This window comes from Aythya ferina (genome assembly GCF_964211825.1).
Source record: "Aythya ferina genome assembly, chromosome: W".
Lineage (NCBI taxonomy): Eukaryota > Metazoa > Chordata > Aves > Anseriformes > Anatidae > Aythya > Aythya ferina.
This window is the reverse complement of record NC_140313.1, coordinates 7887003-7911275: the sequence shown is the minus strand read 5'-3', so window position 1 is coordinate 7911275 and position 24273 is coordinate 7887003. Positions and strand designations below refer to the sequence as shown.

Here is a 24273-nt window from a genome sequence, read left to right as displayed (position 1 = left end):
CAGCCTGTCCAGTACAGCAGCGATGCCATGGCAGTCTGCCAGCCCAAACGGATGGCCATAGCTGTTATCAAAATGTCCCAGGCACAGCAAAGCAAGATGATAAGGAATAGAGAAAATGCCAGAAGCAAAAGTATCCACTTACAAGCACTGGACTGTAATATACAGTAAGGCAAGCAAGCCATGTGACAAGCACAGGAGTCTGCCAATTAGCAGCTAAATAGCTATAACATCTGTAAGTTTGGTACCCTGTCCCATGGGAATTCCTCTAGCAATTGCTTTAAAAGCTATGCTCTTCTCTTTGTTCTCCTATTTCCTCTCCTGTGAACAGTATTGCACATGTAGGTGGTATCAGTATAGTTGCTCATTCATAATAATAAAGAAGACAAGTGAGAGAACAGCCATCAGAAGGGAGATACATTTTGAAACTGTTAAAAAGGAAAACTTGTTTGTGCAAGGAAAGACTAGTTCATGAAATTCATTGTCATATAGTACTGGGGCCAAGTCTTACACAGAGCCAAAAAAGACCAGATGCACTAGTATGAAAACAAACTTTTAAAATTTGTGTTTGAGATATAACCTAGTCAGTGGTAAGAGCTTTAGGAGTCAGAAGAGGTGACTTTCTTCTGTACCTCTGAGGGGCTGTGTGAGGGGCTCTGCATGAGTCACTCTGCTTGTGCATTTCTTTTTCCACTGTCCTTTTTCTGTCTTGTCAGTAGCAGATTATTATTAAATCTCATGACTGCTACTGGACAGAGCATACCACAGCGATGCCTCAACTTCTGTCTGGGGCGTCTGGGTAGCAGTAATACAATAGCATGACTACGATGAAGCCTCTGGGTTGCTTTTATGAATCAGACTAGTTTTACACCTTGTTCCAGTAAGCACAATCTGAGATTTCCTCCTGAGCTATAAAATGCCTAAGTCAGGCTAAATGCAGAACAGACCACATAAAACAGGACTTTAGAGCTTTCAAGCGACCTAAATATTGCTGTGTATTGAAGAGAAATTTAGTATGTTGAGTTTGAGCTATAAGAGGTTCATTGAAGTTTTGCATTTTCACGAAGAATAGGCACTACATAAAGCTTAACATATTGTCTGCTTCTGAAATTCATTGTCAGAGGTTTAATTTGATGTGTGCATATTGATTACGTTTGAAGGTTGTGGATTTTACTAAAATGTCTACATAAGCATACATTTCTTTTTGTTTGTTTGGTTTTTTTTTTTTTTTGATTGCTTCTGCCTTAATTCAGTTTCAAGCTTGATTGTGTAGTTGTTTTTCATTGTTATAGTAGATAGTGTTCCTCGTATTTGTTGTGTTTCACTCCTTTTTTTTTGAGCCTGGTTTTTCAATGTGCAATGCTCCTTGCTCTTGTTACCTATAAATCCCTTATCATGGTGACTCATAGTGAAACAAACCTGGAAGCAGTTCTGAGAGAGGTTCTTCCCTTGTAAACCAAATGAAAATGTACCCGGTAACATACCCACTAAGAAATCCTGTGCAGCGTAGAATTTAATATTTAAAAGAATAGACGCATGGAACAGTGCTGCAGTGCCAGTACCCAAATGGTACATTGTTTTCCCTTTGTGCCCTACCAGCTGATTGTCCTGTCTTGTAGAGGTCTGTTCTGTTTGCACTGATGCAGCATTAGCAATTCAGTAGGATGTCAATGTAAGTATGCATGAAGAAAACACAAAAAAAAACTTCTAAAAGACTAAAGCAATATAATAGCAACAGTTTTGCAAAATAGAGGTGTTGTTTCCCTCTGTTAACAGGCAGAGGGTAGTAGGCAAACAAATCAAACTTCTAATGAATGCCATGTGTGTTTTATCTACCTCGTGTGTGATCCTCCTTTCCTGACACAGTATTAAGTACCATGTTGTGTTTTTTTTTTTTTTTTTTCCCTATATTGCCCCCTCCCCCCCCCGCCCCCCTTAAGGGGTACTGGTACTAAAGTTGCATCCTCGTTTTGAATTTTAATAGCTAAAGAAGTTTGAAACACAACATGTCCTTGTCTCACTTCTTTTCTAGAGGCATTAACTAAAGGCAACTTAACATGCAGCTTGAACAAAGATTGCTTTAGCAAGGCTCATCCTGCCACCCCGCCTCTTTGAAACAACTTAGTTGGCATTAGTTTTGCCAACTGCTACTGTACAGGCTGCTGGAATTGAGCTGGTGCTGCTACTGTTTGGGACTTATTGCCTAAAATTACAATCCTTTTAGCCAGCAAGACCTGTATATGGCTGGGAACTTTATCTGCAGTTTGTATGCCTGCATCCATCTGTTGGGAGAAGGAAATTAATGCAATGCAGCCAAACAGATTTCAGGGAGCTCAAGAAAACAAATGACCAGGTATGAGCTTTTGCTGAAAGTGTACCTGCTTGTAATAATTTGAATTTGGCTTCATTTGGTTTTGAAGAGATACTTGCAAGTTCGTGAATGTTTTTGTAGGCTTGTATGATTTTAACTGAAATTCAGTTTTTAGTTTAGATGTTGCTAGTTAGGAAGGGTTGATTAAAAACCACAAGGGCTTTTAGAGATGGGGAGTGGAAGGCCTAATGGTTCCCAAATTCTTTTGGTTATCTAGTTTAAAAGTACATCGTGTTTTTTTTATTAAAAAAAAAAACAAAAACAAAAACACAAATTATCGTATTTGTGTTATGAATAGAGACTTGGTTTATTAAAAGCAGGACTAGCAAGAAAAGCATTACTGTGTTAAAGATTGCAACTCAGTACAAAGCATGTCTGGAAGTTGTTGCTGTTAGTGGGGATTACACATTATGAGTACTGGAGCTTGTCTATGTGGAGGGGGGAGAGAAAGCTGTAAATGTTATGCCAAAAATTATTTCTTTCGTAATTAAACAATATTTTTGTTTGACACCGTTTCAACTACCTGTTTAATTTGGGAGGTTTAATTAAGATATAGCCAGCCTGCACTGGCATGGACATATAATCAACTATTAGTTTGCCTGAGGAAAAGCCTTTTTTTTCCTTTTGGGGTCTAGCTAAGTTTTCACAGAATCACAGAATTTCTAGGTTGGAAGAGACCTCAAGATCATCGAGTCCAACCTCTACCTAATGCTAACAATCCCCACTAAACCATATCCCTAAGCTCTACGTCTAAACGTCTTTTAAAGACTTCCAGGGATGGTGACTCCACCACTTCCCTGGGCAGCCTGTTCCAGTGTCCAACAACCCTTTCGGTAAAGAAGTTCTTCCTAACATCTAACCTAAAACTCCCCTGGCGCAACTTAAGCCCATTCCCCCTCATCCTGTCACCAGGCACGTGGGAGAACAGGCCAACCTGTGAGAAACACTCCGTAGCCAATAACTTAGGCTCAGGCGAGGATCTCAGTGAAGTAGTAATTTATTCGCGATTGCAATGGCGGGCGCCCCACAAGCAGGAGAGAGCGCATCTACTAGTTCCAAAACACAGTTTATATACCTTTTGATGGCAGGACCCTCCCCTGTTTCCCCACTGAGTGGGTAATCCAGATTCACAATCTATCTGATGCTTCACAAACAATGCATGGCCTTCAGTCGCCGGCCTGTTAAATTTCAAATTTCTTTTGACATTTTTACTGCTTGAAGTGGTAATGTTTCTTCACTTATCTGACTTGACTTGACACCGTGATTTTCACCTAATTGTCCTAAGAAGTCTGATTGCCTGCATTTTACAAGGTTGCCTGCTAAACTTTCTTATCACTGTAAGCATATCTCAGTACCACATTCCCTCCTTCTAAACAATGTAACTCTGCAAAAACAACATTTCTATTCCCACAATTCCCCCCTTTTCTTTTTTTTTATAAACTGTTGATTTTTGCAAAAACTCTTTTTATTTTTATTTATTTATTTATTTTAAGTGTAATTTGGTAAATATCTTCCTCTTCTTCACTTTCTTTGCTCTCCATTTCCTCTAATATCATTTTATCTGAGTAGGGTGGTGGATCTATGGTCATTTGTTTCAATAATGTGGTTTCAATTAACCGCTGGACAAGTCCCCTTACACAGGGGATAACACAACAGCCAATAGCTGTCAAAACTCCTGCTACTATAATCAAGGATGTAAATATGGACATTACCATCCCTTTCCATTTACCAAACCAAGATTTCAACCATCCTGTGATGGAAGTGTCTGCTCCCGAATTTTCTGCTAATTCATTGGCAAGGGTGGTAAGCCCTTGCAATGCTCTTGTTACTGTGCCATCCGGGGCAGTATTGTTACGGATAAAAGTACAATGGTTGCCCAGCATCACGCATACACCACCCTTCTCCACAAGCATCATATCTAATGCTATCCTGTTTTCCCAAGCCATTTTGCTGATGGCATCTAGTTGTTCAGCGATTCCTCTCATCACATCCTTGGTATAATTGATGAATCTCTGCCGATTATAATAGAAATAATTAATCCAATCCACATTTTGATTGATTGTTACCCACCAGAACAGTAACTCAAACCCTGCAGCAATTTAATTTCTGGCTTTATATTCATCCCGAACTCCTCTAGGTACCCCAACAGAATCTATGTATACTCTATCATCAAATGATATTCCTAAGCCTCCTTTACTTCTTCTGGGTATTTGTGATGTTTCTCTTTCAAATGCCAGGGTGAAGGGTATAGCTGATTGAACAAGTGCACAAGTGCCTTCCCAATTAGATGGTAGGGTGGACCGTAAGATCTTCCCTCCACTGTACCACCAGAGATCTGCCCTGGGGATCTCTAGTCTTGAGCAGTTTCCCATCAAGTCCTTGGTAGCACAAGGCAAATTCTCCCAGATGCCAGGTAGCACTCACACCCTGCCGTGAGAGGCAAGCTGTATGGTTACCTATAGCTGTAGAGAATGCAGGGGGAACTGTGATATTGCTATCATGCAAGAAACAGCAAAGAGAGACTTACAGGCCTCATTTCCCCAGGCAGTCTTTTCTTGGTACAATGCAATCATACATCGCATCCCTTGGGAGTCTTTGGTCCACCCCCATGGGAAGGGCCCTATCTGGGCAATCGGTCATCCCGAGGCACAACCATAGCAGTAGCTACGGTTGAGACTCTGGACAGTATATTTGACCCATTCTATCCAGGCATTCACGTCCCCATATCCTGTTTGAATCTCAAATGTTTGAACTGCCACATTTCAGAGGGCCTCCTGTTTACTCTCCTGTTTTCTCCTTGAGTTTCTCCCTTTCTCTGATGGCAATAGAGGATTGTTTCCATACAGCTATTCTCAATCTGGCTGTTGTGTCTCTCCCAGTTATTTGTTCTTTCTGCTCAATTGTCATTGGGCATTTAAATCTCCACAAGCTAACACCTCACAAGCATCAAACGTGACGGCTTGTGGTACATAACCCTCTGTCACAGTCACCCATATTTTGATGGGGTATCCCGTTTTTGCTATTATCTGGTCATGCCTTTTCCAAGTTACCAATTGACCAAGGCCTTCTCTGAGGCCTAGAATCACTAAAAACAAAATTAATAATTGATTTTTCCCTGTCATTATTTTTAAACCTTAGGTTTCCAAATAATTATCGATACAAAAATAAGATGTACACTACTACTATAACAACCCCCCCCTTGGGAGCACTGCAGTTCACTATAGGTCTGTCCTTTCTCTCAATCACAAGTCACACTCGTTAGTTACCTGTGAAAATAAAAGGTTAGTTTACAATTGTAAGCTCTTATCCTGCTCAGAGTCCACTATGAGATTTTTCTCTTCAATTTCAACTTCCAACAAGTCTTTTGTAGGAACAGCTTCCCAGGTACTAGCGTCGACAGATGCTCGAGTATAGTGAGTCCAACCTTTTTCCGCAGTTCTTACGGCTGTTTCAGTGGTCAGTAATTGTCCTTCCCATTCAGGCCGGAGTTGACTCTTTCCAGGTCCGAATCAGGACCCAGTTTCCTGGATGATGGTGGTGAATGGGGAATTCCAAAGGTGGGCTTTGAGCCAACAACCCACAGGTCCTGAGAGATGACAAAGAAGAAGACAACCCCAGAATACAGTTCTTAAGGAAACTCTCTTATTTTGAATTGTGGTATCTCATCCCTTCTGCCCAGATAGGGCAATCTGAACAGCACCTCATATGGTGAAATTCCTATATCCTTTCTTGGTGCTGTTTAAACCTGTAGGAGTAAATATTTTACCAAAGGAAGTTGGGTTTCTAACACTAGTTTAGTTAATTGCTTCTTTAATGTCTGATTCATTCGCTCCACCTTCCCAGAAGAGGAGGGGTGCCAGGGGCTGTGAAAATCCCACTCAATCTCTAAGGCCTGCTTTAACCCTTGCAGTAAAGCTTACACCCATCTAGTCACGTGGTCAATTAGGACAAACAAGTAACTCAGTAAAGTTTACCTGTATACTTTGGAAAGGTCAAACCCCTGGCTCCCGTCCCCCTCTAGATGGGTTACAGAACACCTTTTTATTTACCTTTTGACATATGGTACATCCTCTACATATGTGCTTCCCTAAAATGTATATTCCTACACAGACATACTTTCTTAGCACAACATCACACATTGCTTGCACCTCCTAATGACTCTTCTGATGTAAAACAGTTAATATTTGCCTCATTATCACCTTATTCAGCATTTCTCTCCCATCAGGGAGTATCGATTTTCCTTCAGACTTCATGGCTCCTGATTCCTTAAAAAAATCTTTCTTTTAAAACTTTTTAGTTCTTTCTTAATTTTCAACAATTCCCTGAATCCTCTCTGCATTTATTCTGTTTTCCTTCAGACATTAGATGCCTTAAATACCTGACTTCTCTTTCTCCATATTGTAATTTATTTATTTATTTATTTATTAATACTCCCAAGCCCTGCTTTCCCAGAAAGTTGAATAGCTTGTTAGTAGCTTTCTTCACAACTCTCTTCTCCTGTCCTGACAATAGAAAACGATCCACATATTTGTTAACATTAATACCTCCTTGGGAGGTTGTAATTGCTCAAAAATCTTTTGTTATTTAAACTGACCCAAATAGATAGGTGGCCCTGTAAACCCCTGAGGTAAAATTGTCCACCTATATTGTTGCTTCCGCCCCCATTTAAGGGTCTTTCCAGTCAGAGGTGAATACACATGTATGTTTGCTCTCAGGGCCAGAGAGCACTCCATTAATAACACTGTTATTCCAGTCTAACAATTTACTATTTGAATGCCCAATTTAATCATCAAATCCCTTCCCAACAAGTTAGTCTCTGCCTTGGATACATACAATAATTGCCCAGCGATCATTTTATTCCCTAGTCTTAGCTTGGTATCCCCCAAAACTGGCACTGTTATCCCAGCCCCTTCTACCCCCATCACTTTTTAGGGTTTCATTAGTTAATTTAATCCCTGATACTTTACAAGTCAGTAATGACCTAGCTGTTCCCCAGTGTATTGGGTTTGATGGCAAGGTTCGGGGGCTGTGAGTAGGGGGGTGGGAAACTGCAGTGGCAGCCCCCGTGAGCAAAACCCAGAAGCCTCCCGTGGCAGATAAGGGACAATTTCATCTGGCCCCAAAAGGGGCCCACTGCTGCCCAGAGCCAAGCCATGAGCAATACAGTCCGTGCCTCTGTGAGAGCACATCCACGAAAACAAACAAACAAAGAAACAAACAAAAACCTGCTTCTCAACAGCAGTTGAGAGAGCGAGAAACACCCCCCCGCAGACACCAAAGTCAGTGCAGAAGGAGAGGGAGGAGGCGCTCCAGGCGCTGGAGCCGAAGCCCCCCTGCGGCCGCTGGAGAGGCCCCTGGTGGAGCAGGCTGTTCCCCCCTCCCCGATGCTTGGGAAACTGAACAAACACCACAGCAAATATGCAAATATACCATAACTTCTAGACTGTTACTTAGATAATGCCTACATCCTCTTTCCCTGCTCATTCAACTTCAAACAGCTCTGTTAAATATTACATGCCACACCTTTAACACCTTCAGCAACTCTTTTAACACTTCCTTTATCTTTTTCCAACCTGTACTTTTCTAATACCAGCACCAAAGGCTCAGTCAGGGTCCAACTTAATTCCATACCTTTTCCCTCCAAGATACTGAAACAACATATCAATATAGCATATTTCATCCCATTTTCCTTCTTTCCTCCTTCTTCCACTCCAGATATTCCCATTCGAAGTGGCCAGCCTGGCCACACTTAAAACATCTTATCAAAGCCTGTCTCTGCTAGGACTCGGGCCACAACACAGGCAGCCTTCTTTGCCTGCCATTCCTTCATCTCTCTTCCTCTCCTTTCCATCCTGGCCCTGACTCCCCCTGAAGATTTTCTTCCTCTTTCTCCAACCCTCTGCCTCACTACCCGCTGCACTGTCAATACCATTAGTTTCGATCTTTTTTTTTTTTTTTTTTTTTTTTTTTTTCCCTTCTTATCTCCCCTCCAGACACACCCCTCCAGGGCCTCCCGCAGGAGGGTCCCCCAGTGACTGTTCACTACATTCCCCCCACCTTCTGAAGCATTTTCTGCATATTTTGCAAGGCTTTAATCACACAATGAACTTTCAAGAGCCCTTGGGATACTGGGTCCTCAGGTCTCATCCCCAAGTACTTTCTCATTCTGACACTAAGTCTCTCATATAATTTCTGTGTTGCACACTATTATTATTCCAGCCAGGATTGGCAAGTGGGTATTTCTGCCCTGCCGGTATTACCCCTGGTCCTGGAGGATGAGCTCTTTCCCATTCTTGTATAGCAGCTCTCCTCCTGATCATTCCCATTTCTTTCCCTGTAAACAACATACTTATAGACATAATTCCCTCCCCCAAGAGTATAAATCAGGTCGTAGGAACTGGTCTAATTGTTCAGCTAGGCTGTTGGGGTCCTCGAATAAAGACTTCCTCTCCTTCTTAAAAGTCCTAACCTCTCTGCTGGTAAGGAGGAGGGGGTAGTTCACCTAAGAGGATACACAGTTAGTGTTAGTACTGTTAGTATCAGGGAAGGCAAAATTCTCAACATATCTTCTACCTTGTTCTAATTCTTGCCAGAGCCTAGAGTACAATCCTTCTTTAGGGACAGTGTTAATTACAGTCCCTGTCTCCCTTCCCGGAGTGACTGCTGCTGCCACCAGTTCAATATTAAGATTATAGGGAGCATAACTTGGCTCCTTCTCTGAAAAAGGAATCTCATTGTTTACACATAAATTTAAAGCCTGAATTTTCATCAGACCCGTATTTTGGCCAAAATACTGCTGTTTCCTTAATTGGTTCTTTTGTCCAGACCGATACACAATATTTAACCTTTTTTTTTTTTTTTTAAATTACTTTTCTTTTACAATCCCTCTGATTTTGGGATTATGTTTCCAATTTCTTATCATTTTTCAGGAAGAACTATTAGTAGGCACTCCCCCAGGGATATCTCCCTGTCCCCTGGAACTCATATTTTCCCATTTTTCCTAACCCTCGCCAGTATGTGCTACAGAAATTTCCCTTCTGCAGTGTACCACACACCAACGTACTGAAAAATGGGGGTGTACCGCCAAGCACTTCCCCGTGCCAGCGTTACCGCACACCTATGAGTTTACCAGATTCCCTGGAACTCGTACTTCCCATCTTTCCTAACCCTCGCCAGTATGTGCTACAGAATTTTCCCTTCTGCAGTGTACCACACACCAACGTACTGAAAGATGGGGGTGTACCGCCAAGCACTTCCCCGTGCCAGCGTTACCGCACACCTGAGTTTACCAGATTCCCTGGTGTACTTCCAAGCACTTCCCCGTGCAAGGATTACCGTACACCAGATTCCCCTGGTGTAGTGCCAGCACTTCCCCGTGCAAGGGCTTACCATACACCAGATCACCCGACCCCCAAGGCAATACTTAATATTTCTTACCTTGGTCTGTGCACAGAGTTACCGGATCGATTCTTAAAAACCCGGAGTGCCTACCTTCTTCCTTTCCCCACTACTTCACGGATCCTGCCTCTTTAACCAGTCTCGGGCCCTCTGTCAGCTTTCCGCAGAACCGCCACCATCGATGCACAGGACCGCTGAAATCAGCGGGGCATGCCTTCCTGCTGCTGCGGCGGTGGGGCTCCCCAGTAGGTGACTGGATCCCGGACGAGCCCCCAAATTGTGAGAAACACTCCGTAGCCAATAACTTAGGCTCAGGCGAGGATCTCAGTGAAGTAGTAATTTATTCGCGATTGCAATGGCGGGCGCCCCACAAGCAGGAGAGAGCGCATCTACTAGTTCCAAAACACAGTTTATATACCTTTTGATGGCAGGACCCTCCCCTGTTTCCCCACCGAGTGGGTAATCCAGATTCACAATCTATCTGATGCTTCACAAACAATGCATGGCCTTCAGTCGCCGGCCTGTTAAATTTCAAATTTCTTTTGACATTTTTACTGTTTGAAGTGGTAATGTTTCTTCACTTATCTGACTTGACTTGACACCGTGATTTTCACCTAATTGTCCTAAGGAGTCTGATTGCCTGCATTTTACAAGGTCGCCTGCTAAACTTTCTTATCACTGTAAGCAATCTCAGTACCACATTCCCTCCTTCTAAACAATGTAACTCTGCAAAAACAACATTTCTATTCCCACAAACCCCCACCTCGCTACAGCCTCATTTAAGGTATCTGTAGAGTGCAATAAGGTCGCCCCTGAGCCTCCTTTTCTCCAGGCTGAATAAGCCCAGCACCCTCAGCCGCTCCTCGTAGGACTTGTTCTCCAGGCCCCTCACCAGCTTCGTCACCCTTCTCTGGACCCGTTCAAGCACCTCCATGTCCTTCTTGTAGCGAGGGGCCCAAAACTGAACACAGTACTCGAGGTGCGGCCTCACCAGAGCCGAGTACAGGGGGACAATCACCTCCCTAGCCCTGCTGGTCACACTGTTTCTGATACAAGCCAGGATGCCGTTGGCCTTCTTGGCCACCTGAGCACACTGCTGGCTCATATTCAGCCGACTATCCACCATCACTCCCAGGTCCTTCTCTGCCTGGCAGCTCTCCAACCACTCATCTCCCAGCCTGTAGCTCTGCTTGGGGTTATTGCGCCCCAGGTGCAGGACCCGGCACTTGGCCTTGTTGAACTTCATACAGTTGACCTCAGCCCATCGGTGCAGCCTATCCAGATCCTCCTGCAGAGCTTTCCTACCCTCGAGCAGATCGACACGTGCGCATAGCTCGGTGTCATCTGCAAACTTACTGAGGGTGCACTCAATGCCCTCGTCCAGATCATCGATGAAGATATTAAAGAGGACCGGCCCCAGCACCGAGCCCTGGGGAACGCCACTAGTGACTGGCCTCCAACTGGACTTGACTCCATTCACCACGACTCTTTGGGCCCGGCTATCCAGCCAGTTTCTAACCCAACGAAGCGTGCGCCAGTCCAAGCCAAGAGCAGCCAGTTTCTTGAGGAGAATGCTGTGGGAGGCGGTGTCAAAAGCCTTGCTGAAGTCAAGGTAGACCACATCCACAGCCTTTCCCTCATCCACCCAGCGTGTCACTTTGTCATAGAAGGAGATCAGTTTCGTCAAGCAGGACCTGCCTTTCATAAACCCATGCTGACTGGGCCTGATCGCCTGCTTGCCCTGCAAGTGCCGCGTGATGACTCTCAAGAGGATCTGCTCCATGAGGTTCCCTGGCACTGAGGTCAAACTGACAGGCCTGTAGTTTCCCAGGTCTGCCCTCCGGCCCTTCTTGTAGATGGGCGTCACGTTTGCTAGCCGCCAGTCAACTGGGACCTCCCCCGATAGCCAGGACTGCTGATAAATGATGGATAGTGGCTTGGCCAGCTCTTCTGCCAGTTCTCTCAGTACCCTTGGGTGGATCCTATCCGGCCCCATCGACTTGTGCACATCCAAGTGCCGTAGCAGGTCACCAACCAGTTCTTCGTGGATAGTGAGGGCCACATCCTGCTCCCCATCCCCTTCCACCAGCTCAGGGTACTGGGTATCCAGAGAACAACCGGTATTGCCGCTAAGAACAACCGGTATTGCCGCTTTTTCTCCCCCCTTTTTCTCCCCCTAGCATTAGCAATTCAGAGAGCAGAAACAAATAGCCATTTTTAAAATTCACATCCTTAGATGTTAATTTGATGCTTTGAGGCATAAATGACCTTTCTAACCAGCCCAAACTTGTCAAACAAAGGTATGATAGAAACAAGCTGCTTTGCTCTAATACAACAGGCTGCTTTTCAGGGAGAATTTCAAAACAATTCTGCCTCCCTCTTCTCAACAACATTAAATTAAACTTTGGCCTGTGCTACATTTGAATTTAGATGTGTATGCACTATTGGAGAGATGGTGATAGAATCTATACAACCTGTGCAAATTGAACCATAGACTTCAGCTTCTGAAGCACAGGGCAAGTGAATAATGCTTTCATCCATAGCTACCCCAGCTGGTATTACTTAGCACTGTAAAAGCAGTTGCATGTGGGTCAGAAGCAGTGAGGAGAATGAAGAGGATTTATTGTTTGTCACAAAACTGAAAGGGGGCGGGGGGGAGTGATTCATGGAAGAACTCTATAACTCAAAGCAAATAAGTTATAAAGCAGGTATGCGGTTTGTTTCGGCTCCGGGCACATGTGGGATAGCTCCCAAAGGCATGTGCACCTTAACGCGGCAACTTGCTTTGGTTATATGCAGTAAAAAGTTACATATGCATGAAGTTTCCCAATATATCTACACATATTCATAATCTATCCCCGCTTTGTATTAAAATTAGCTCCAAAAAGTCATTTCCATAAACTCCTCCCATCTGTGCCTGCGCAGTGCCTTCTGGTGGTGGTTGCGGGGATGAAGTCCGCTAACTCCTCTTCATCACCACTAGTTGACCCCCTGCCTTTGTACAGACTCAGCTGCTCCTTGGCTCTTGTCCAAACCACAAGGTTGGTCTCAGCTGGTTTTTGAGACAGGTTCCCCATTTTTGTCAGGAAACATCTTCTGTGAGGGGCCCCGAGACTCCTTGTTTTGGTTAATTTGCACAGTAGTAAGCAAAGACACTCAGCAAAATCTATTTTAAAGCGATTAAGCGAGCCCCTCTTCTTCTATCCCTGGCTTCAGTCCTTCCTTTTCTAGAAGATTAGTAAATTCTTTTACTCGCAGCAACAATTCCCAACTTGGTACTGATCACTTAATGCCATACCATGGACTTGCGATAAAGAAGTCAGCATGGCTATCCGGTATAACATTCTCCAGTTCCAGATTAGTATAATTACATACAATACAAGATTTATACTAACTAAGATCAATATGATTATGATTGGGTGACACAATGTATTAAGAATACCATTTGCCGTTGGTGACCACCCGAAAAGTGTATCCCACCAGTGATGACTAGCAACTTGTTTACATTGTATTGTTAGACTTTATCAAATGGTGGGATACCACTGGTGCCAAATATAAAATTCACACCCGATAATTCTAACAAAGTTATAAATGCAAAAGTTAGAATGATTTTTGCTAGGGAGAGTTATATTCTCATTATCTACTTCTACAAAAGCACAAGCAGTTCTTAAACATGAACAGCCTTGAATATATAAGCACAGTCTTTTGACTAGTATTTGGATGAATTTCAAAGTGGCAAACACCTTGCTCAGTGTCAAGACATATGTCCTGAGCCTCAATTATGTTGCTTTCACAGAGAAATGCTCTAGAACACGACAGTTATGTTGCAGGAAGAACAGCCGAAAACACGACAGACACCAGTATGGTCAGATCATGCTCTCCCTTTATTACCCGAATAGCCTGACTTTTATAGCAAACTTAACAGTGTCTCACACAAGATTATTGGTCAAAAGCACTCAGACAAACAACTGCAAGAAAACAACCCCACCTGCAAGAAAACAACCCCCTTGTGATTAGCAGTCAGGTAGATCCCGTCCTTGAAGCCAGCTGCTGGCAACAATATTTTTTAAATTCCTCAATTGGGCGATGTGGGAACACTGACATGGGAACTTCTCATAGTTGTCCTGGCAGATTGGTTTGCTCAGCTGCAGCAAGTCATGGCCTCCTTGCTGTTTCAAAAATCCCTCAACACAGTCAGAACAACAATGTAGATGAAAACCCATCCCAGTTGGAGAGGGTGCCTAAGGCAAGGCAATCTACCCCCTGCATTGTTACATCTTCTGTCAAGAAAGAAAGAAGGGTTATATCTCAGCAGTATCTATTTTAAAGCGATTAAGCAAGCCCCCATTCTTCTATCCCTGGCTTCAGGAGGGAGGAGAGAAACAAAATTATTGCTGTTTCTTGAAACTGCTCACAAAATCACAGAATGTTAAGGATTGGAATGGACCTTGAAAGATCATCTAGTCCAATCCCCCTGCCGGAGCAGGAACACCTAAATCATGTCACACAGGAATGTGTCCAGGCAGGTTTTGAATTTCTACAGAGAAGGAGACTCCACAACACCCCTGGACAAACTGTTCCAGTGTTCATTTAAGTATTTAGATTTGAGTATACACCTTGGAAGTCAGATTTAAAAATTATGCATTTCTGTAGCTTGTAGGAGTTTAATTAAGACAAGACCTGTGTAAGTATGTTATATGAATGGGAAAAGCACTTCATGCATCAGTGCCAACTCTCTGACATTCATTACCTTTATCTATTAAATCTTATAATAAAAGGTCAGGGTAAAAGATATAAGGCAATATCAAAAACGAATATTTTTATACAAGGTAATAAATTATTTTTTCTACCTTTTCCAAAAAAAGTTAAACTAATTTGGTACTTGAATACTGTTCTTCCCTGCTATCTATGCTTGTGGAATCTGAAATTAATCTCTTGAAAAAATGACCTGTTTCTGAAGCAAGTACCACAGTAATAAACTTCTCTAGGAGATAAGTAGGGTTGAGGAGTAATAATTTGGTGTTGCAGTACTTGTATCTTGTCTGTTTTTTCCTATTTATTTTTTTTTGTCTTGCTCAGTACTTACACTGATACCCAAAGAAGGAACATCCAACTAAATTTGTTCCAACTTTTAGAAAGACTTGCAGATTTCCTTTTGTATCGCATGATTTTCTCACAATTTTGTGAATTTCTTTTTATTGCTTATGAATCAAATATATGTTTTGTTTTTTTAAGCCTTCTATTTCGTTTTGATCACTCTTATTTGGTCAGAAGTCAAAACTGGCCCCAAAACACCAGTGCAGTGTAGAGCGCAGGACAATCACTTCCCTCGACCGACTAGCAATGCCGTGCTTGATGCACCCCAGGAGACGCTTGGCCCTCCTGGCTGCCAGGGCACACTGCTGGCTCATATTCAACTTGCTGTCAACCACAACCCCCAGATCCCTCTCTGTGGGGCTCCTCTCCAGCATCTCGTCGCCCAGTCTGTAGGTATAGCCAGGGTTGCCTCGTCCCAGGTGCAGGACCCAGCACTTGCTCTTGTTAAACTTGATGTGTTTGGTGATTGCCCATCTCTCCAATCTGTCCAGATCTCTCTGCAAGGCTCACTTCAGCCTCCAATACAGTTAACTGCTGAGATGCACCCATCACTCCATAAATACAGATGGACTCTGGCCCTTTATAGCTCGATGGCATTAGAGTACATTGTGCACCAGTGTCTACTAAAGCCTTATACTTTTGCGTATCTGACATGCCAGGCCATCGAATCCACACAGTCCAATAAACTCGACTGTCCCTTTCTCCCCCTGGCATGAGGCAGAGCCCCTCTAATCATGGTCAGAATCTTCTTTGTTTCTGTGTTTAAAGGACGTCCTGATGGAAGTTGGAGCAGCAAGCTTCTCAGAGAACCCCCTTTTTCCCGATTGTTTTTCCTTACAAGTCACGTACCCGTGCCTCTTGGTTTGAGGTAGATTTTTCCATCCCATTTTCTCATGTCCTCTCCATGGTCACGTAGGTAAAACCCCAGGGTGGCACGGGGTGAGTACCTACCATATTGTCTTCCTTGTGAGGATGAACACTTACCCCGATAGCTGAGACACTGGTTTGTACAGGTGGGGAGGAAAATAATCTCTCTTCAAGTTGGTGGAACTTCTCAGACAATTTCTCCAAAGTATTCTCTTTTAGTTGATGGACACTGGTTTGTTCAGGTGGGGAGGAAGATAAATTCTCTTTAAGTTGGTGGAACTCTTCAGAAAGTTTCTCCACAGCCGAGACGCAGGCCTGTAAGGAAGAGGAGAGACTTTCTTCGTACTGCCGGAGTTGTTTAACCACTTCATCCACTGTGGGTTCCTCATCCTCTTTCTAGGCCATTATTGCCAATGAGCTGGCATATCATGATGGTGCACTCCATACAAACGTCTGCCACATGGGTCATGTACACCTGACTTCATCTGTATCTGTGGATGTTTGTCCGAGGTCTGGGTCCTCATAAATCACCTCCCCGTAGGGCTAATTCCCTCAGGTACTGGATTCCCTTCTCCATAGTGGTCCACTTGCCTGGTAGACATACAAGTTCTTCCTTGAAGGGATACCTTTCCCTCACAGCTGAGAGGAGACGCCTCCAGAGGCTGTGAGATTGTGCTCCATCTGCAATTGCTTTGTCAATGCCAGCGTCTCTAGCAAGGGATCCTAGCTGCCTGGCTTCCCTGCCCTCTAATTCCACACAATTGGCTCCCGTGTCCCAGCACCGGAGCAGGCAGGTGACAAGCTGCTCACCTATGCAGCGACCAAAATCTTTTTTGCACATCTCGTAGCTCACGCTGGTATAGGTTTCGGGTACTTACTGTTGATTTTTCGACATCCTCATCTTCCTCCTGCTGAATCCGTGATGGCCCAGCATCGTCGTCTCTATACCTAGGCCTAGCAGAAGACTCTGCGTTCTAAACGACCTGACTTTCTCATCCATTGTTTCATCATGGTTACAGGGGCAACGTGCACTGCTACAGTCCATTTCCCTGACCCAGCCGCTGGGCCCATCGCAGCGGTTGGAACAGCCACAGGGCCCCTCATAGGGCATTGATCGGTTGCTGGGCCAATCACACGGGTTGGGACAGCTGCAGGGACCGTCACAGGGTTTAGAACAACCACTGAGCCTGTCACCATGGTTGGAGTTGCTGCAGAGGCTGGAGTGGCCGCAGGAGCTGGAGAGGCCGCAGGGCCCCTCGTAGGGGTTGGAGTGGCTGCAGGGTTTGGAGTGACCGCAAGGTCTGTCACTAGGGTTATAGTGACATCAACTGCACCTTGATAGGCATAGACCAGACCCCAGCACGTTGCAGTGATTTGTGTCTTTTTGGAACTGCCAGAGTGATGACACCCCTTTTTCAAGCATTCTACCAGTTTTTTAGGATTGTGCAGTTGTTCTAGGGGTGAATTTCCAAAACACTGGAGGTGCCCACTGCTCTAGAAACCTGCCCATATCCTCCCAGACTTCCTGCCACTCACAACTATCCCGCCTCAGGACAGATCTCTGGATGGCATTCCTAAGTAGTTGTTTAACCTTAAAGAAAACTTGAAGTGCATTCAGGAGACATAACAACAAGAACATGCTGGTCTGAGTATCCCAAGGATATTCAACATCTTGGAGAACTATTGTAACAAGCTCAGAGGATAAGAGGGTGGTGAAGGAGAAAGGGAGAGTGAACAAGTAGGAAAAAATATCTTCCTGACGAAAAAAGTCAATAGGTGTAATTGTTAATAGTTTCTGAGATATGGTTTCCAAAGTAGAGTCGACGACAGTGCATAGTTCAAATACCAGGTTAGAGTCATGACCAGAAATTTCATCGTATCATAAGCCACTGTTACACCACACAGTAACATAATGATCTTAAACCAGGGCCTGGAAAGGATAAACCTCACGACAGAGCACATACAGAAAGTAACGTGCTATAATACTCAATTTGGAAAACAGGCACAGCAGACTTGAGATTAAAGCAAACAGCATTATGACTAGCAACTATTAAGCAAGTCTAATGCTTATACCAATTTTAGTTTAACACACTCTGGTCAGATCTGTTGTTATCTCAACCCTTCGTGCCCCACGTTGGGCGCCAAAAGGACTGTTGTGGTTTAATCCTGTTGGCAGCTAAGCACCACACAGCTGTTCGCTCACCCTCCCCCCTCCCTTTCTGGGATGGGGGAGAGAAACGGGAAAGTGAAGCCTGTGAGTTGGTGAAAGAGACAGTTTATAAAGACAGAAAATAATAGTGAGAGAGCAACCGTGGTGGAACTTGGCTGCCTACCTGAGTAAAACCACCACATGTATCAACTGCACCACTCAGCTTGGTGTCCTCTGCAAACTTACTGAGGGTGCGCTCAATCCCATTGTCTGCATCATTGATGAAGATATTGAAAAGCACCTGTCCCAGGATAGACACCTGAGTGACACTGCTTGTCACTGGCCTCCACCATTGAACCATTGATCACTATTGTCTGAGTGCAGCCATCAAGTCAATTCTTTATTCACCAGATGGGCTACCCTTCAAATCCATATTTTTCCAATTTAGAGATTAGGATACCATGTGGGACCATGTCAATGGCCTTACAGAAGTCCAAGTAGATGACATCAGTCAGTCTTCCCTTGTCAACTGATGCAGTCACTCCATTGTAGAAGGCCACCAGATTGGTCAGGCATGATTTATCCTTGGTGAAGCCATGCTGCCTGTCCCGGATCACCTCCTTGTCCTGCATGTGCCTTAACGTTGCCTCCAGGAGGATTTGTTCCATGATCTTTCCAGTCATAGAAGTGAGGCTCACTGGTCTGTAGCTTCCTGGGTCTTCCTTTCTACCCTTTTTAAATGGGAGTAATGTTTCCCTTTTTCCGGTCACCAGGGACTTTGCCTGACTGCCATGACTTTTCACATATGATGGAGAGAGGCTTGGCAACTATATCAGCCAATTCCCTCAGGACCTTGAGATGCATGTCATCAAGGCCCATAGACTTGTAGCTGTGAAGTTGCATCAGGAGGTTCCAAACTTGCTGTTTGCTTACAGTGATAGGGACTCTGCTCCACCAGCCTCTGCCTAGAGGTTCAGGGACAGGAGAGATGTGGGAAGCTGGACCACTAGTGAAGACTGAGGCAAAGAACTTAAGTTCCTCTGCCTTCTCTGCATCTGTCGTTACCAGTTCTCTGTCTTCATTTGTCAGAGGTGCTACACTCTCCTAGTCTTTCTTTTGTGGCCAACGTACCTGTAGAACCCCTTGTTATTCTTCGTATCCCTTGCCAAGTTTAGTTCTGTTAGTGCCTTGGCTTTCCTGATCCCATCCATCCCTGACAGCATTTCTGTATTCTTTCCGGGGCACACAGACCTGTTTCCACCATCTGTGCATTTCCTTCTTTTGCCTAAGTTTGACCACCAGATCCTTATTCAATCATGCCGGTTTCCTACCTTCCCTGCTTGATTTCTTACATATGGGAATAGAGAGCTCTTGCACTCCAAGGAAAATATCCTTAAAGAGTTGCCAGCTCTGATCAGATCCTCTGTTCCTAAGGACCAAGTCCCATGGGATCTCATCCACTAATTCTTTAAACAGCTGGAAGTTCACTCTTCGGAAGTTCAGGGTCCTGATTTTGTTCTTAGCCAGGCCCATATACCTTGAAATCACAAACTCAGCAAGGGTGTGCTCAGTGCAACCCAGGCTTCCTCCAGTCTTAATGTCTTTAATGAGCTCTTCCACACTGCTGAGCGCCAGGTCCAGTAACACGTCTCCTCTGGTTGGTTTATCTAATACCTGGGCCAGGAAGTTATCCTCAATGGGCTCCAGGAGTCTCCTGGATTGCTTACTTCCCACCATGTGGCTTTCCCAGCGAATATCTGTGTGGCTGAAATCCCCCAGGAGGATGAGCACCTGTGAGCTCAATGCTTCTTGTAGCTGGAGCAAGAAGGCCTCATCAATAGGTTCCTCTTGACTGGGCAGCCTACATTAAACCCCAACCATAAGATGTCCTTCTTTACAACCATAAGATGTCCTTCTTTACAGTCAGACCACTTATCCTCAGGGTACTCAGCCTCCCAAACTGGAAGTCTGGGATGGGGAGCAGAAGAAACCCTCCATAGTTCATGTGGAAACAGAGACCTGCTGCTCTACTTGGACTGTCACAAGTCCATGGGGCCAGATGGGATCCACCTGAGGGTGATGAGGAAGTTTTCGGACATGATTGCAAATACTCTTTCCATTATCTATCAGCGGTCATGGGCATCTGAAGAGGTCCTGGATGACTGGAAAATTGATAATGTGACGCCCATCTATCAGAAGGGTTGTAAGGAGGACCCAGGGAACTACAGGCTTGTCAGCCTGACCTCTGCGCCAGGTCATGGAGCAAATCATCTTCAGTACAATCACACAGCATGTGCAAGACAACCAGGGGATCAGGCCCAGCCAGCATGGGTTCAAGATGTCAGCTGCTCATCGTACATCTTCCCCTCTATGTCCTTCACCAACTTTGTAGCCCTTCTCTGGACAGACTCCAATAGTTTCACATCCTTTTTGTACTGTGGTGCCCAGAACTGCACACAGTACTCGAGGTGAGGCTGCACCAGCGCAGAGTAGAGCAGGACAATCACTTCCCTCGACCGACTAGCAATGCCGTGCTTGATGCACCCCAGGATACGGTTGGCCCTCCTGGCTGCCAGGGCACACTGCTGGCTCATATTCATCTTCCTATCAACCACAACCCCCAGATCCCTCTTTATGGGGCTTCTCTCTAGCGTCTCGTTGCCCAGTCTGTACATATAGCCAGGGTTGCCCATCCCAGGTGCAGGACCCAGCACTTGCTCTTGTTAAACTTGATGTGTTTGGTGATTGCCCATCTCTCCAATCTGTCCAGATCTCTCTGCAAGGCCTTTCCACCCTCAACAGAGTCCACAACTCCTCCAAGTTTAGTGTTGTCGGCAACTTTGCTCAAAACACCTAGTCCTACATCTAAATCATTTATAAAAACATTGAAGAGGACTGGCCCTAAAATGGAACCTTGAGGGACCCCACTAGTGACCATCCACCAGCCAGATGTGGCCCCATTTAGCACAACCCTTTGAGCCCTGCCCGTCAGCCAATTGCTCACCCATCGGATGATGTTTTGCTTTAGTTGTATGGTGGACATTTTGTCCAGTAGGATCCTATGGGAAACCGTGTCAAAAGCTTTGTTGAAGTCCAAAAAGATCACATCAGCTGGTTTCCCTTGATCGACGAGATAGGTGATCTTTTCCTAAAAGGAAATCAAATGTGTTAGGCAGGACCTACCCCTCGTGAACCCATGTTGGCTGGGACCAATGACTGCATTGTCCCCCAGGTGCGCCTCAATGACTTCAAGAATCATCTTCTCCATAATTTTACAAGGTACTGATGTGAGACTGACAGGCCTGTAATTGCTGGGGTCTTCTTTCTTGCCCTTCTTGAAAATTGGCAAAAAATATTTGCCAGCTTCCGGTCTACTGGGACCTCTCCAGATTCCCAAGATCTTTCAAAAATAATTGAGAGAGGTCCCGCCATGACATCAGCCGGCTCTTTAAGCACCCTGCGATGGATCCCATCCGGACTCATGGACTTGTATGGATCCAGGTGGAGCAGCAAATCCTGCACACATTCAGGGTCGGTTGGGACTTTATCATTCCCACCATCATGGTCCTCCAGCTCAGGGCACCCAGGGTCCCAAAGCCCATCATCAGTACTGAAGACAGAGGCAAAGAAGACATTAAATGTCTCTGCTTTGCCTATGTCCTTGTCTGTGAGGAGACCTTCTCCATCAAGTAGCGGACCTATGTTTTCTTTGGTTCTCCTTTTTCTGTTCACATATCTAAAAAAATCCTTTTTATTGCCTCCCACAGATATGGCCAGCTTCAACTCTAGTTGGGCTTTGGCCACACGAATTTTCTCCCTACAAACACGAACAGCATCCCTGTATTCCTTCCACGTCGCCTGACCCTCCTTCCAGCAGCTGTACACTTTCTTTTTCCGTCTAAGCTCCAGTAGAAGATCCCTGGTCAGCCAGGCCGGCCTTCTGCCCCGCCTGCCTGACTTCCGATATTTAGAATTGCCTGATCTTGTGCTTTTAGGAGGCAGTGCTTAAGGACTGATCAGCACTATGGACGCCAATGCCTTCAAAAGCAGTTTCCCAGGGGACCTTGCTAACTAGTTCCCTGAGCAGCCTGAAGTCTGCTTTCCCCATATCCAGGGCTGAAGTTTTGGTGGCAGTTTTCCTTCTGTCACCATAAATTCTAAACTCAACCACTTCATGGTCTGAGACGGCCGCCAATTGCCACGTCTCCCACAAGACCCTCTCTCTTCTCCAGCAACAGATCTAGGAGGGCACCTTTCCTAACTGGCTCCCTTAGCACCTGCACCAAGAAGTTATCATCTAGGTGCCCTAGGAACCTCCTGGACTCGCTCGTGTCGGCCGTGTGGTGATCCCAGTTGACATCTGGAAAGTTGAAATCCCCCATAAGGACGAGGAGAGTTGACCTCGAGGCATCTCGTAGTTCTGCAAAGAATAATTCATCGGCATTGTCGTCCTGTCCAGGTGGTCTTTAATAGACTCCTACAACGACTTCCCCTTTATTTGTTCTTCCCTTAATCCTTACCCAGAGGCTCTCAACTTTGCCATCCCCAACTTGAAGTTCCACGCAGTCCAGCCCATGCTTCACATACATCGCCACCCAACCACCTCGCCTACCCTGCCTGTCCCTCCTGAAGAGCCTGTAACCATCTATTGCAGCACACCAGCCACAGGACTCATCCCACCAGGTTTCGCTTATGCCGATGATGTTGTAGCTGTGGGACTGGGCCAAGACTTCTAGCTCATCCATTTTATTCCTCATACCGCGTGCATTTGTGTAGAAGCACTTCAAATGCGCCTCCCTACACACGGCACCTTGTGAAGCAGACCAAATACCTCACTAGCAGGGACTACAGTCCCTCTGATTCTAGCGCACCATCCCTTAGCTTATCACCGGCGTGCCTGATTTTATCCCCTTCCCCCTTCAACTTTAGTTTAAAGCCCTATCTATCAGCCCTGCCAACTCCTGAGTAAAAATCCTTTTCCCCCTCTAAGAGAGGCGCATCCCATCTGGTGCCAGAAGGCCTGGAGTTGCATAGACCTTCCCATGATCAAAAAAAACAAAGTTCTGCTGGTTGCACCAGTCCCGGAGCCATGTATTAATGTAATGAGTCTCCTTGTCAACATCAATCCCCCCTATCGGAAGGACAGAGGCAAACACAACCTGTGCCCCTGAACCTTTGACTAGTTGCCCCAAAGCCCTAAAGTCCCTTTTGATCGCTTTCGGACTTCTCCTTGCTACCTTGTCATTACCAGCCTGAAAGACCAGTAGCGGGTAGTAGTCAGTGGGCCGTAGCAGGCACTTGACTTTCTTAAGGAAGTCTCTCACCTGAGCCCCAGGGAGGCAACAGACTTCCCTGTGGGTTGGGTCTGGTCGGCATATTGGGCCCTCTGTCCCTTTCAGAAGGGAGTCCCCCATGACAATAACCCTTCTTTCTTTCTTGACAGAAGATGTAGTGATGCAGGGGGTAGGTTGCCTTGCCTTAGGCACCCTCTCCAACTGGGATGGGCTTTCATCTACATCGTTATTCTGACTGTCACGTTCTAGAGCCTCATACCTGTTATATAAGGGTAGATGGGAAGGTGAGGTGGGCAGGGACAGGGCTTGCCTACCACCCCGAACAAGAACCTGCCTCCATTCCCCCCCTTGGCCTAGGTCTCCTCCTACTGCCTGGCGAGATGAGGGAACTTCTGTCTTCTGCATAGCAGGAGACACTTGTGCTGTGGCAGGCTCGTGAGTCTGTCTCAGGGAGGGTAGAGTACACTTCCACCATTCAATTTCTTTCTCCAAGTCCCTTATGCTCCGGAACCTGCTCACCTCCTCCTGAAGCTCCGCTACCTGGCTGAGCAGCTCTTCAACCTGGGCACATCTCCCACAGGCATACCCTCCACTGCTGCTGTCAGATAGCAACAGAAGACTCGGGCACACCCTGCAGCCCAAGACCTGGACGGCTGCGTGTTTCCCCGTGTTTCTGTCTGAGTAGCCACATCAGTGACTGTGGCTGGAGAGGCCGCAAGAGATACGGAGGCCATAGTTTTTTGCCTGGTGCATACCATGGCCAGGTTCTTCGCAAGCAGGTTACAAGCACTGTTTAGGTCAGCTGCCCTGGTGTTGTCTCCTCCCCATCACTTGCAAACCCCCAGCCTGCTGGCTCTTGGGGACTTGGAGAGAGTCCTGATGCGGTGCCAGTATTATGCAGCAATAGACACAACACTGGAGTGATACCAGTGCTGTTCCAGCTATGATTGCGGAGCACAGAACTATGTGGGCTGCTTCAGAGAAAGTTAACTCCATCCCAGTCAAACCCAACACAACCTTCGCCCCTTATTCCACAACATTTGTGTCACACTCATGTTATAAATGTCTCACTCTTCAAAATAGGACTATAATCAAAGTTT

General features: G+C 45.4%; 1 protein-coding gene and 1 long non-coding RNA gene across 6 annotated transcripts in view; both read left to right on the top strand.

The window, feature by feature from the left end:
• LOC311426260 (zinc finger SWIM domain-containing protein 6-like) overlaps window positions 1-24273 on the top strand; it is a 269097-nt gene that overhangs the window by 70428 nt on the left and 174396 nt on the right. The window lies entirely within an intron of this gene.
• Window positions 94-22907, top strand: LOC311426392. 2 transcript variants are annotated; one of them, XR_014686700.1, is made up of 3 exons: window positions 94-232; window positions 2222-2350; window positions 22112-22907. It is a non-coding gene; the product is annotated as an uncharacterized lncRNA (long non-coding RNA). The 2 variants fall into 2 exon arrangements; XR_014686701.1 differs by lacking the exon at window positions 22112-22907 and adding an exon at window positions 13563-15006.